Below are 14760 nucleotides of genomic sequence, written 5' to 3'. Positions count from 1 at the left end.
CACATTGCTTTAACAGAGCATCAGAGTTTAATTCTATGTCAAAGAGAAATTGAGCTTCCTGTGATCTTTTGCTGTGAGGTTTCCTTCCTTTACCTTCTTTCATATTGGTGACCGTGTTTCTGTGTTTCTGTGTGTAACACATCTTTAAGCATCGTTTGCAGAGCAGGATGCGCGGCAACAAATTCTTTCAGTTTCTATTTGCTATGAAAAGTCTTAATTTCACCTTCATTCACAAATGAGAGCTTTGCAGCATACAGTATTCTGAGCTGGCATTTTTTCTCTCTTAATACCTGGGCTATGTCTCGCCATTCCCTTCTTGCTTGTAGGGTTTCTGATGAGAAGTCTGCTGTGAGTCTAATTGGAGATCCTCTAAGAGTAATCTGACATTTCTCTCTTGCACATTTTAGGATCTTTTCGTTATGTTTCACTGTGGTGAGTTTTATTACAACATGTCGTGGTGAGCATCTCTATTGGTCATGTTTACTAGGGGTTCTATAAGCTTCCTGTACTAAGATGCCTCTGTCCTTCTCCAAACCTGGGAAAAGTTCTGCTAGTATCTCACTGAAAATGCCTTCTAATCCTTTCTCCCTCTCCATGCCTTCAGGAACTCCTAGAACCCGAATGTTGGGTTTTTTAATAGTATCCTGTAGATTCCCGACAATATTATTTAGATTTCTGATTTCTTCTTCTTTTCTTTGGTTTGCCTGTTTCCTTTCCTGTTCTCCGTCTTCTAAGTCTGATATTCTCTCTTCTGCTTCGCCCATTCTGTTTTTAAGGCTCTCTAATGTGTTTGTCATTTGATCTATTGAATTCTTCATTTCATTATGATTTCTCGTCACTATCACAGTTTCTTGTTCCACTAGTTGTTTCATTTCATTTTGATTCCTCCTTAATATTTCATTTTCACGAGAGAGATTTTCTATCTTGTCCATTAAGGATTTCTGTAGTTCAAGAATTTGTTTTTGAGAACTTCTTAATGTTCTTATCAATTTTTTGAGATCTGCTTCTTGCATTTCTTCTATCTCATCATCTTCATAATCTTGCATTAGGGTATCTTTTTCATTTGGGGGCATCATAGTGTCTTCCTTGTTCTTGTTACCTCGGGTTTTGCATTTGTTGTTTGGCATGTTGGAGATATTTGGTTTCTTCATTGTGGTGTTTTTTTTCTTGTTACACTATGGCTCTATATTAAGTGGACTGTCTGCTTTCGGTGGAGCCTTAGAGGCTTGAGATGAGTGTGGACTGAGAGCTGTGTTTGGTTCCTCAGGGCTGAGTGTGTGTCAAAGATGACACTCCCAGGTTAGGTGTGGTAAATCTCACTTTCTTTCTTTCTTTTTTTGATTCAAAAGGGAAGTAATTCCGCACAGCTGAACGTAATTGGAGGTAGTTAGCAGGCAAATGATATACCCACAGGAGCCAGAGATCGGAAGCTCTTTCCCAAGGACCATACAGGGAATCTGTGCTGCCCTCAGTGTGGGCTCCAATTCTCCCTCAGTCTCCCACTGGGTTGCCAAGTTAGATGCTAATCTCCTGTTATTTCACCCCTCCCCCCAGAGTCAGGTTTTTCTGCTAGGCTCAGGGCCGGTGCAGACCTGAGGTCGCCCTGCTTATGACGTATCTCCAAAATGGCACCTGCTCTTTGTTTTGCTCGCCTTCGAGAGGTGAGCGGAGAGAGAGAAACTTGTGTCCGTTTCGGTCACTTTTTTTTTTTTCCTCTCTCTCTTCTAGTTAGCCTGGTGAAATTTTCCCCACGGAGTTTCAAGCCTCGTTCCCTCTAGCCTCCTCTTCCGCTTGCCCGCTGTTGTCTCGGGCTATTGAGGTTCGGCTCACCTCGTGTTCCAGCGCTGGTGGGTTGAGTCTGCCGCTGGTGTCCCGAACTTGGGTTCCCACGCTCTCCACGCAGGTCCACTGTGAATCACTAGTTCTGGAAGAGTTTCCTCTGCTGTTTCTTCCCCTATTCTTCCTTGACCCTGCAGTATCTCCACTTTTATTAACATGTGTCTTGACGAACTATCAATGTGCTCCCTTCCTATTCCCTCCTCCTTAATATTTCATTTTCACAAGAAAGATTTTCTATCTTGTCCATTAAGGATTTCTGTAGTTCAAGAATTTGTTTTTGAGAACTTCTTAATGTTCTTATCAATTTTTTGAGATCCGCTTCTTGCATTTCTTTGATCTCATCATCTTCATAATCTTGAATTGGGGTGTCTTTTTCATTTGGGTGCGTCATAGTGTCTTCGTTGTTCTCGTTAGCTTGGTTTTTGTGTTTGTTGTTTGGCATGTTGGAGATATTTGGTTTCTTCACTGTGGTGTTTTTTCTTGTTACACTATGGCTCTATATTAAGTGGACTGTCTGCTTTCAGTGGAGTCTTAGAGGCTTGAGATGAGTGTGGACTGAGAGCTGTGTTTGGTTCCTCAGGGTTGAGGGTGTGTCAAAGATGACACTCCCAGGTTAGGTGTGGTAAATGTCTCTTTCTTTTTTTGATTCAAAAGGGAAGTAATTCCACAGAGCTGAACGTAATTGGAGGTAGTTAGCAGGCAAATGATATACCCACAGGAGCCAGAGATCAGAAGCTCTTTCCCAAGGACCACACAGGGAATCTGTGCTGCCCTCAGTGTGGGCTCCAATTCTCCTGCAGTCTCCCACTGGGTTGCCAAGTTAGATCCTAATCTCCTGTTATTTCACCCCTCCCCTGAGAGTCAGGTGTTTCTGCTATGCTCAGGGCCGGTGCAGAACTGAGGTCGCCCTGCTTATGACATATGTCCAAAATGGTGCCTGCTCTGTCTTGCTCACCTTTGAGAGGTGAGCGGAGAGAGAGAAACTTGTGTCCGTATCGATCACTTTTTTTATTTTTTTCCTCTCTCTCTTCTAGTTAGCCTGGTGAAATTTTCCCCACGGAGTTTCAAGCCTCGTTCCCTCTAGCCTCCTCTTTCCACTTGCCCGCTAGTGCCTCGGGCTATTGAGGTTTGGCTCACCTCATGTTCCAGCGCTGGTGTGTTGAGTCAGCCGCTGGTGTCCCGAACTTGGGCTCCCATGCTTTCCATGCAGGTCCACTGTGAATCACTAGTTCCAGAAGTGTTTCAAATGCTGTTTCATCCCCTACTCTTCCTTGACCCTGCAGTATCTCCACTTATATTAAACTGTCTCTCCCCCGGACTAATAGTGTGCTCCCTGCCTATTCCGCCATCTTGCCGCTCTCCTAAATTCCTATCTGGATTTTTAATCTTTTGAATGTTTTTTATCAGACAACATTAATTTAGAGCTTGGATACAGTAATTGGTTCCACATGGAGACACCAGCTCTACATATTCATATTTTCTAGGGAGAAAGCTATAGGAACTGAGGCAATTAAAAATTATATTTCTGTTGGTATAGACAACATTTTATGCACTTGCCTAAGGAAAAGACTTTGCTTTTCTCCATAACCATTGGTACTGTGATTTTCTCGGTCCATTGCATCCAAATTCCAAACAACCTTTTCCGGATATGACTGGATGAAACCAGAAATATCCGGTTGTGTTTTGGCTAACTCAATCCGAAATATTGTGAAAGCCTCTGTGTTTGTGTTTTCTGGATATTATCAATGGACTTTCTTGTTTTGAAAGTTTTTATCAGGGAACATCTACTTTTGTACCGTAGAAACACTAATTGGTTCATCATGGGAACACCAGCTCTAGACATTTGTATTTTCTAGGGAGAACGCTAGAGGAACTGCGGCAAACAAACATGATATTTCTGTTTGTATAGTGACATTTTATGCACTTGCCTAATGAAAAGACTTTGCTTTTCTCCACAACCATGTTTACTGTGATTTTCTCGGTCCATTACATACGAATTCCACACCAGTTTGTCCGGATATGACTGGATGAAACCGGACATATCCGGTTTTGTTTTGCCTAACTGAATCCCAGATATTGCCACAGCCTCTGTGATTGTGTATTCCTGTTATTATCCACGGACTTTATTGTTTTGAATGTTTTTTATCCGGGAACATTTAATTTTGTACCGTAGGAACACTAAAAGGTTCATCATAGAGACACCAGCTCTACACATTCGTATTTTCTAGGGAGAAAGCTAGAGGAACTGCGGCAAACAAACATGATATTTCTGTTTGTATCGATGACAGTTTATGCACTTGCCTAATGAAAAGAGTTTGCTTTTCTCCAAAACCATTTTTACAGTGATTTTCTCAGTCCATTGCATATGAATTCCACACCAGTTTGTCCTGGATATCACTGCATGAAACCGGAAATATCTGGTTGTGTTTTGCCTAACTCAATGCCAGATATTGCTACAGTCTCTGTGTTTGTATATTCCTTGTATTATCCGCAGACTTTACTGTTTTGAATGTTTTTTATCAGGGAACATTTAATTTTGTACCGTTGAAACACTAATTGTTTCCACATGGAGACACCAGCTCTATACATTCCTAATTTCTTTTTTTTAAACTTTTATTTAATGAATATAAATTTCCACAGTACAGCTCATGGGTTTCAATGGTTTCCCTCTCCCAAAACTTCCCTCCCACCCACAACCCTCCCCTTTCCCGCTCCCTCTCCCCTTCCAATCACATCATGATTCATTTTCAATTCTCTTTATATACAAAAGATCAGTTTAGTATAAATTAGGTAACGATTTCAACAGGTTGCTCCCATATAGCAACACAAAGTGAAAAAAAATACTGTTGGAGTACTAGTTATAGCATTAAATAAGAGTGTACAGCACATTAAAGGCATAGATCCTACATTATATTTTTTTAAATTAATTAATTTTCTATGCCATTTCCAATTTAACACCAGGTTTATTTTTTCATTTCCAATTATCTTTATATACAGAAGATCGATTCAGTATATAATTAGTAACGATCTCATCAGTTTGTACCCATGCAGAAACACAAAGTGTAAAAATACTGTTTCAGTACTAGTTATAGCATCACTGCACATTAGACAACACATTAAGGACAGATCCCACATGGGATGTAAGTACACACTGACTCCTGTTGCTGACTTAACAATTTGACACTCTTGTTCATGGCGTCAGTAATTACATTCGTAATTTCTACGGAGAACCCTACAGGAATTGCGGCAAACAAACAGGATATTTCTGTTTGTATCGATGATATTTTATCTCTTTGCCTAATTAAAAGACTTAGATTTTCTCCAAAACCATTTTTACTGTGATATTCTCGGTTCCTTGCATACGAATTCCAAACCAGTTTGGCCGGATATGACTGGATGTAACCAGAAATATCCGGTTGTGTTTTGGCTAACTCAATCTGAAATATTGTGAAAGCCTCTGTGTTTGTGTTTTCCGGATATTATCAACGGACTTTATTATTTTGATTTTTTTTTATCGGGGAACATTTTATTTTGAGCTTGGATACAGTAATTGGTGCCACATGGAGACACCAACTCTACATATTCATATTTTCTAAGGAGAAAGCTAGAGGAACTGCGGCAAACAAACATGATATTTCTCTTTGCATAGATGACATTTTATACAGTTGCCTAACGAAAAGAGTTTGCTTTTCTCCAAAACCATTTATACTGTGATTTCCTCGGTCCGTTGCATACTAATTCCACACCAGTTTGTCCGGATATGACTGCATGAAACCGATAATATCTGGTTGTGTTTTGCCTAACTCAATTGCAGATATTGCTACAGCCTCTGTGTTTGTGTATTCCTGATATTATCGATGGACTTTATTGTTTTGAATGTTTTTTATCAGGGAACATTTAATTTTGTACCGTAGAAACACTAATTGTTTCCACATGGAGACACCAGCTCTACACATTCGTAATTTCTTTTTTTTATTAAACTTTTATTTAATGAATATAAATTTCCACAGTACAGCTCATGGGTTTCAATGGGTTCCCTCTCCCAAAACTTGCCTCCCACCCACAACCCTCCCCTTTCCCGCTCCCTCTCCCCTTCCAATCACATCATGATTCATTTTCAATTCTCTTTATATACAAAAGATCAGTTTAGTATAAATTAGGTAAGAATTTCAACAGTTTGCCCCCATATAGCAACACAAAGTGAAAAAAAAATACTGTTGGAGTACTAGTTATAGCATTAAATATGAGTGTACAGCACATTAAAGGCATAGATCCTACATTATATTTTTTTAAATTAATTAATTTTCTATGCCATTTCCAATTTAACACCAGGTTTATTTTTTCATTTCCAATTATCTTTATATACAGAAGATCGATTCAGTATATAATTAGTAACGATCTCATCAGTTTGTACCCATGCAGAAACACAAAGTGTAAAAATACTGTTTCAGTACTAGTTATAGCATCACTGCACATTAGACAACACATTAAGGACAGATCCCACATGGGATGTAAGTACACACTGACTCCTGTTGCTGACTTAACAATTTGACACTCTTGTTCATGGCGTCAGTAATTACATTCGTAATTTCTACGGAGAACCCTACAGGAATTGCGGCAAACAAACAGGATATTTCTGTTTGTATCGATGATATTTTATCTCTTTGCCTAATTAAAAGACTTAGATTTTCTCCAAAACCATTTTTACTGTGATATTCTCGGTTCCTTGCATACGAATTCCAAACCAGTTTGGCCGGATATGACTGGATGTAACCAGAAATATCCGGTTGTGTTTTGGCTAACTCAATCTGAAATATTGTGAAAGCCTCTGTGTTTGTGTTTTCCGGATATTATCAACGGACTTTATTATTTTGATTTTTTTTTATCGGGGAACATTTTATTTTGAGCTTGGATACAGTAATTGGTGCCACATGGAGACACCAACTCTACATATTCATATTTTCTAAGGAGAAAGCTAGAGGAACTGCGGCAAACAAACATGATATTTCTCTTTGCATAGATGACATTTTATACAGTTGCCTAACGAAAAGAGTTTGCTTTTCTCCAAAACCATTTATACTGTGATTTCCTCGGTCCGTTGCATACTAATTCCACACCAGTTTGTCCGGATATGACTGCATGAAACCGATAATATCTGGTTGTGTTTTGCCTAACTCAATTGCAGATATTGCTACAGCCTCTGTGTTTGTGTATTCCTGATATTATCGATGGACTTTATTGTTTTGAATGTTTTTTATCAGGGAACATTTAATTTTGTACCGTAGAAACACTAATTGTTTCCACATGGAGACACCAGCTCTACACATTCGTAATTTCTTTTTTTTATTAAACTTTTATTTAATGAATATAAATTTCCACAGTACAGCTCATGGGTTTCAATGGGTTCCCTCTCCCAAAACTTGCCTCCCACCCACAACCCTCCCCTTTCCCGCTCCCTCTCCCCTTCCAATCACATCATGATTCATTTTCAATTCTCTTTATATACAAAAGATCAGTTTAGTATAAATTAGGTAAGAATTTCAACAGTTTGCCCCCATATAGCAACACAAAGTGAAAAAAAAAATACTGTTGGAGTACTAGTTATAGCATTAAATATGAGTGTACAGCACAATAAAGGCAGAGATCCTACATAATTTTTTAAATTAATTAATTTTCTATGCCATTTCCAATTTAACACCAGGTTTTTTTTTCATTTCCAATTATCTTTATATACAGGAGATCGATTCAATATATAATTAGTAAAGATCTCATCAGTTTGTACCCATGCAGAAACACAAAGTGTAAAAATACTGTTTCAGTACTAGTTATAGCATCACTGCACATTAGACAACACATTAAGGACAGATCCCACATGGGATGTAAGTACACAGTGACTCCTGTTGCTGACTTAACAATTTGATGCTCTTGTTCATGGCGTCAGTAATTACATTCGTAATTTCTACGGAGAACCCTACAGGAATTGCGGCAAACAAACAGGATATTTCTGTTTGTATCGATGATATTTTATCTCTTTGCCTAATTAAAAGACTTAGATTTTCTCCAAAACCATTTTTACTGTGATATTCTCGGTTCCTTGCATACGAATTCCAAACCAGTTTGGCCGGATATGACTGGATGTAACCAGAAATATCCGGTTGTGTTTTGGCTAACTCAATCTGAAATATTGTGAAAGCCTCTGTGTTTGTGTTTTCCGGATATTATCAACGGACTTTATTATTTTGATTTTTTTTTATCGGGGAACATTTTATTTTGAGCTTGGATACAGTAATTGGTTCCACATGGAGACACCAACTCTACATATTCATATTTTCTAAGGAGAAAGCTAGAGGAACTGCGGCAAACAAACATGATATTTCTCTTTGCATAGATGACATTTTATACAGTTGCCTAACGAAAAGAGTTTGCTTTTCTCCAAAACCATTTTTACTGTGATTTTCTCGGTCCATTGCATACGAATTCCACACTAGTTTGACCAGAGATGACTGAATGTAACCGGAAATATCCGGTTTTGTTTTGGCTAACTCAATCCCAGATATTGCTACAGCCTCTGTTTTTGTGTTTTCTGGATATTATCAACGAAATTTACTGTTTTCAATGTTTTTTATCGGGGAACATATTATTTTGAGCTTGGATAGAGTAACTGGTTCCACATGGAGACAGCACCTCTGCATATTCGTATTTCTAGGTACAAAGCTAGAGGAACTGCGGCAAACAAACATGATATTTCTGTTTGTATAGATGACATTTTATACAGTTGCCTAATGAACAGACTTTGTTTTACTCCAAAACCATTTTTACTGTGATTTTCTTGGTCCGTTTCATATGAATTCCACAGCAGTTTGTCCGGATATGACTGGATGAACCCAGAAATATCCGTTTTTCTTTTTGGCTAACTCAATCCCAGATATTGCTACCGCCTCTGAGTATTTGTATTCCTGATATTATCCACGGACTTCATTGATTTGAATATTTTTTATCAGGGAACATTTAATTTTGTGTTTGTAAACACTAATTGGTTCCACATGGAGACAGGAGCTCTATACATTCGTATTTTCTAGGGAGAAAGCTAGAGGAACTGGGGCAAAGAAACATGATATTTCTGTTTGTATCGATGACATTTTATGCACTTGCCTAACGAACAGACTAGGCTTTTCTCCAAAACCATTTGTACTGTGATTTTCTCGGTCCCTTGCATACGAATTCCACACCAGTTTTTCCGGATATGACTGGATGAACCCGGAATTATCTGGTTTTGTTTTGGCTAACTCAATCCCAGATATTGCTGCAGCCTCGGTGTTTGTGTATTCCTGATATTATCAACGGACTTTATTGATTTGAATGTTTTTTAACAAGGTACATTTTATTTTGAGCTTGGAAACACTAACTGGTTCCAAATGGAGAAACCAGCTCTACACATTTGTATTTTCTAGGGAGAAAGCTAGAAGAACTGTGGCAAACAAACATGATATTTCTGTTTGTATAGATGACATTTTATGCACTTGCCTCATGTAAAGACTGGTTTAATCCAAAACAGTTTTTACTGTGATTTTCTTGGTCCATTGCATACGAATTCCACACTACTTTGTCCGGATATGACTGGATGAAACCGGAAATATCCGGTTTTGTTTTGGCTAACTAAATCCCAGATATTGCTGCAGCCTCTGTGTTTGTGTATTCCTGATATTGTCCATGAACTTTATTGTTTTGAATGTTTTTTATCAGGGATCATTTAATTTTGATCTTGGAAACACTAACTGGTTCCACATGGAGACACCAGCTGATCATATTCGAATTTTCTAGGGAGAAAGCTAGAGGAACTGTGACAAACAAACATGATATTTCTGTTTGTATAGATGACGTTTTATGCACTTGCCTAACGAAAAGCCTTTGCTTTTCTCCAAAACCATTTGTACTGTGAATTTCTCAGTCCATTGCATACGAATTCCACACCACTTTGTCCGGATATGACTGGATGAACCCGGAATTATCGGTTTTGGTTTGTCTAACTCAATCCCAGATATTGCTGCAGCCTCTATGTTTGTGTTTTCTGGATGTTATCGATGGACTTTATTGTTTTGAATGTTTTTATCAGGGAAAATTTAATTTTATACCATTGAAACACTAATTGGTTCATCATTGGAACACTAGCTGTACACATTCATATTTTCTAGGGAGAAAGCTAGAGGAATTGCGGCAAACAAACATAATATTTCTGATTGTATCGATGACATTTTATGCACTTGCCTAACAAGAAGACTTTACTATTCTCCCAAACCATTTTTACTATGAATATCTGGGTGCATTGCATACGAATTCCACACCTTTTTATGGGATATGATGGGATGAAACCGGAAATATCCGGTTTTTTTTTTTGGCTAACTCAATCCCAGATATTGCTACAGCCTCTGTGTTCGTGTATTCCTGATATTATCCACGGACTTTATTGATTTGAATGTTTTTTATCAGGGAACATTTAAATTTGTGCTTGGAATCACGAATAGGTTCCATATGAAAACACGAGATCTACACATTCGTATTTTCTCGGGAGAAAGCTAGAGGAACTGCGACAAACAAACATATTTCTGTTTGTATAGATGACATTTTATGCACTTGCCTAAAGAAAAGACTTTGCTTTTCTCCAAAATCATTCTTACTGTGATTTTCTCGGTCAATTGCATATGAATTCCACACCACGTTGTCCGGATATGACTGGATGAAACCGGACGTATCCGGTTTTGTTTTGGCTAACTCAATCCCAGATATTGCTACAGCCTCTGTGTTTGTGTATTCCTGATATTACCACAGACTTTATTGATTTGAATATTTTTTTCGGGAATATTTAATTTTGTGCTTGGAATCACGAATTGGTTCCACATGGAGACACCAGCTCTAAACATTCCTATTTTCTAGGGAGAAAGCAAGAGGAACTACGGCAAAAACACATGATATTTCTGTTTCTATAGATGACATTTTATGCACTTGCCTAAAGAAAAGACTTTGCTTTTCTCCAAAACTATTTTACTGTGATTTTCTCGGTCCATTGCATATGAATTCCACACCACATTGTCCGGATATGACTGGATGAAACCGGACATATCGGTTTCGTTTTGGCTAACTCAATCCCAGATATTGATCCAGCCTCTGTGTTTGTTTTCTGGGTATTATCGATGGACTTAATTGTTTTGAATGTTTTTATCAGGGAACATTTAATTTTGTACTGTTGAAACACTAATTGGTTCATTATGGGAACCCCAGCTCCACACATTCGTATTTTCTATGGAGAAAGCTAGAGGAACTGCGGCAAACAAACATGATATTTCTGTTTGTATAGATGACATTTTATGCACTTGCCTAACGAAAAGACTTTGCTTTTCTCCAAAACCATTTTTACTATGATTTTCTCGGTCCATTGCATCCGAATTCCACATCAGTTTGTCTGGATATGACTGGATGAAAACAGATATATCCGGGTTTTTTTTTTTGGCTAACTCAATCCCAGATATTGTTACAGCCTCTGTGTTTGTGCATTCCTGATATTATCCACGGACTTTATTGTTTTGAATGCTTTTTATCAGGGAACATTTAAGTTTGTGCCAGGAAACACTAATTGGTTCTTCATGGAGACGCCAGCTCTACACATTCCTATTTCTAGGGAGAATGCTAGAGGAACTGCGACAAACAAACATGATATTTCTGTTTGTATAGATGACATTTTATGCACTTGCCTAACGAAAAGACTTTGCTTTTCTCCAAAACCATTTTTACTGTGATTTTTTTGGTTCATTGCATATGAATTCCACACCACTTTGTCCGGATATGACTGGATGAAACCTGAAATATACGTTTGTGTTATGGCTAACTCAATCCGAAATATTGTGAAAGCCTCTGTGTTTGTGTTTTCTGGATATTATCAACGGACTTTATTTTTTTATTTTTTTTAACTTTTATTTAATGAATATAAATTTCCAGTGTACAGCTTATGCATTACAATGGCTTCCCCCTCCCATAACTTCCCTCCCACCCGCAACACTCCCCTCTCCCGCTCCTTCTCCGCTTTCATTTGCATCAAGATTCATTTTCAATTCCCTTTTATACAGAAGATCAATTTAGTATATATGAAGTAAAGATTTCAACAGTTTGCACCCACATGGAAACACAAAGTTAAACATACTGTTGGAGTACTAGTTATAGCATTAAGTCACAATGTACAGCACATTAAGGACAGAGATCCCACATGAGGAGCAAGTGCACAGTGGCTCCTGTTGTTGACCCAACAAATTGACACTCTAGTTTATGGCGCCAGTAACCATCCTAGGCTGTCATCATGAGTTGCCAAGGCTATGGAAGCCTTCCAAGTATACCAACTCTGATCATATTTAGGCAAGTTCATAAAAGACAGAGTGAGGATAGTAACCAATGATCCAAAGAGTGGCATTTACCAGGTCTGAACAATTATACAGCATTAAGTGGGGAAGAGGACCATCAGTACACACAGGTTGGGAGTAGAGCCATTGGTGGTAGAGTAGAGGTTATGATTACAAAGGAATGAGGCCCAAGTGCACTAGACAGGGCCTAGAACAAAGGACAGAGTCATTATTAGAGGAGTTAAGAAAGGTGCTGTCTAAGCTACAAGTAATTTTTCTGATTGAGAGGCAAATAGAACCTGATAGAAGGGGCTTGATAATAATCTGGTGGGCTTTAGGCCTTGTAAATTCAGAGGCCCAGACCTATCTATCTCTTCACATGGGGTATATCCTAAGGGAGGTGTGAACCTCCTAAGGGAAGGCACTCTGTTGACTTTCATTACTTGGCTGGCCTGGGAGGAGCACTGGCCAGGTAAAGGCAGCGGACATCTCTAACAAGAAATTTACAGTTCTGCCTCCAATGATGCTGACCCTACTTGACCAAACCCTCAGCTGCAGTGGTCACTTTGGAAGTTGGGCTGAGTGAAGGGCTTTTCAGCTTAGAGCCAATAAGATCTGTGGCTCTGACCTGGGCATCCTTCGACTCCAGGGCAGGTCCATTTCCAGTGATCCAACTCTTGGCAGAGCTGGCAAGGCTCTTCACAAGCTGCCTTCTGCTGAAGCCCAGGCTTACCACATTGAAAGCCACTGCAGTGGACTGGCCTGTTGGGTCTCCTTGAGGGCAGATCACTGTACAGATCAGCCATTAATAGGCCTGCCACCCATTGCTTCTGATGCCGAGCTTTCTTTTCCTCCTGGTTTGTGTTAAAGCAGACCAGAGGATGCAAGTCAAGGGAGTGCCCAAGTCCCATCTCTAATCTTCTGCGGCCTGAACTACAAGTCTATAGTCACAGGCATGTTCTGCAGTAGTTTTTCTAAGGTAGACAATGCCCATGAGGAAAATGATATTCTCACTTTAAAACTTTCTTTCCCTTTGGTCTGAAAGGGAGGTTTTTTCTACTTACTGTATACTTCGCTGATGGCAAAGTGAATCTACCAGGAGATTATTATTTAAGTTCTTATTTTGGCTATGCTATTACAGAAAAATGTTAGCCATCTCTTTTATAAGGTCTAAAGATTAAATTGTGCATCCACAGATTCCTTTATAACAGAATTAGTTTCCTACCTTGAAGAGAATAGAGAAATGAAAGAACAAGTTGGGCTTAGAATAGAGAAATGAGGGAGCAAGTCCTAGATCGCTTGCTGACAATAGCAATATTACATGAATACTTAGCAAACCGTTTCAACCATTAGATAACAACTTAAGAAAACATTTGCCAGAAGGTCCGATGCCTTCTATAAATTTTAAGAATCATGTATTTGAAAACACCTCTTAAATATCTAACATGGTGTAGTTTGTTTAGCCAGTAAACTTAAGCACAACCATATAAAATGTTTTTAGTTTCATTCTACCAACAAGTATAAAACATATGATACAGAGATTCAGGTCACACCAATTAAAATGTATCTTTGATTGATTTTAGCAGCTTAAATTTATGGACAATCTTATCGATAAGCCATTTAAAATAAAACTCTTAATAAAATTTCCCCATGTGGACATACAGTATGTACACACATATAACATAGCGTAATAGACCAATATAGCAATTTTAATAATAGCTTTTAAAATCTTTAACTCTTTTTCTAGATTGCCAATGGATTTGAATTGCTTTTTGTTTTTAGTAACCTCAGTTAACCATACTTTCTCTCAGTTGGTACTCTTAATACATTATTGGCTTCATCTGTTTACAGAGCCATCCCAAAGTACTGAATACAATAAAAGTAGCTGGAAAAAGTCCATAGGAACCTACAGGAGGACAGCTAAACACAGAACCAACAATGCTTTAGTTTTATGAGCAGCACATCATATATAACTGTGGATGACAAAAGACTTTAAGTCGCCATGTTTAAAATTATAAACTCAACCAACAAGAGGCACTTGCTTACTTCGCAGTATTTTTGAAAGCACCTGTAGGGTTTGACAAGTATTTAACCCTTTAGGCCTCTGGGGCTTTCTCATTAAGATAACTATCATGTCTAGTAACACAAGGTCATTAGACTTTTTAATTCTCAAACATTTTTATCGATAGCATTTTCCATTATAGAAACTAAAGTTTGGTACCACATCACATCTTGACAGTCCTTCTAATATAATCCAAATAGCCTGCTTAGTTGGTGTCTCTAGAAGATGAGAGACATAGGTCCTTTGATTTTTTCAGTTGGGCCCAAACTGGACAAACCAAAGTCCAGGATTTACTGGAAATTTTAGAGACCAGATTGTTTGAAACTTTGATTTTTTGAATGCCTGTCAAGAATGCCAAGAAGGCTCAAAATCCAAAATATCTGGTTGAAATAAGATTCCTTAAAATAATGACATAACATAGACCAAATTTGATCATTGTTACAAGGTGACTATTCAAATCTTTGAAAATAAGCA

Source organism: Lepus europaeus, unplaced genomic scaffold (genome assembly GCF_033115175.1).
Source record: "Lepus europaeus isolate LE1 unplaced genomic scaffold, mLepTim1.pri SCAFFOLD_41, whole genome shotgun sequence".
In the NCBI taxonomy this organism is placed as follows: Eukaryota; Metazoa; Chordata; class Mammalia; order Lagomorpha; family Leporidae; genus Lepus; species Lepus europaeus.
The sequence above is the reverse complement of the archived record's forward strand: the minus strand, read 5'-3'. Positions refer to the sequence as shown.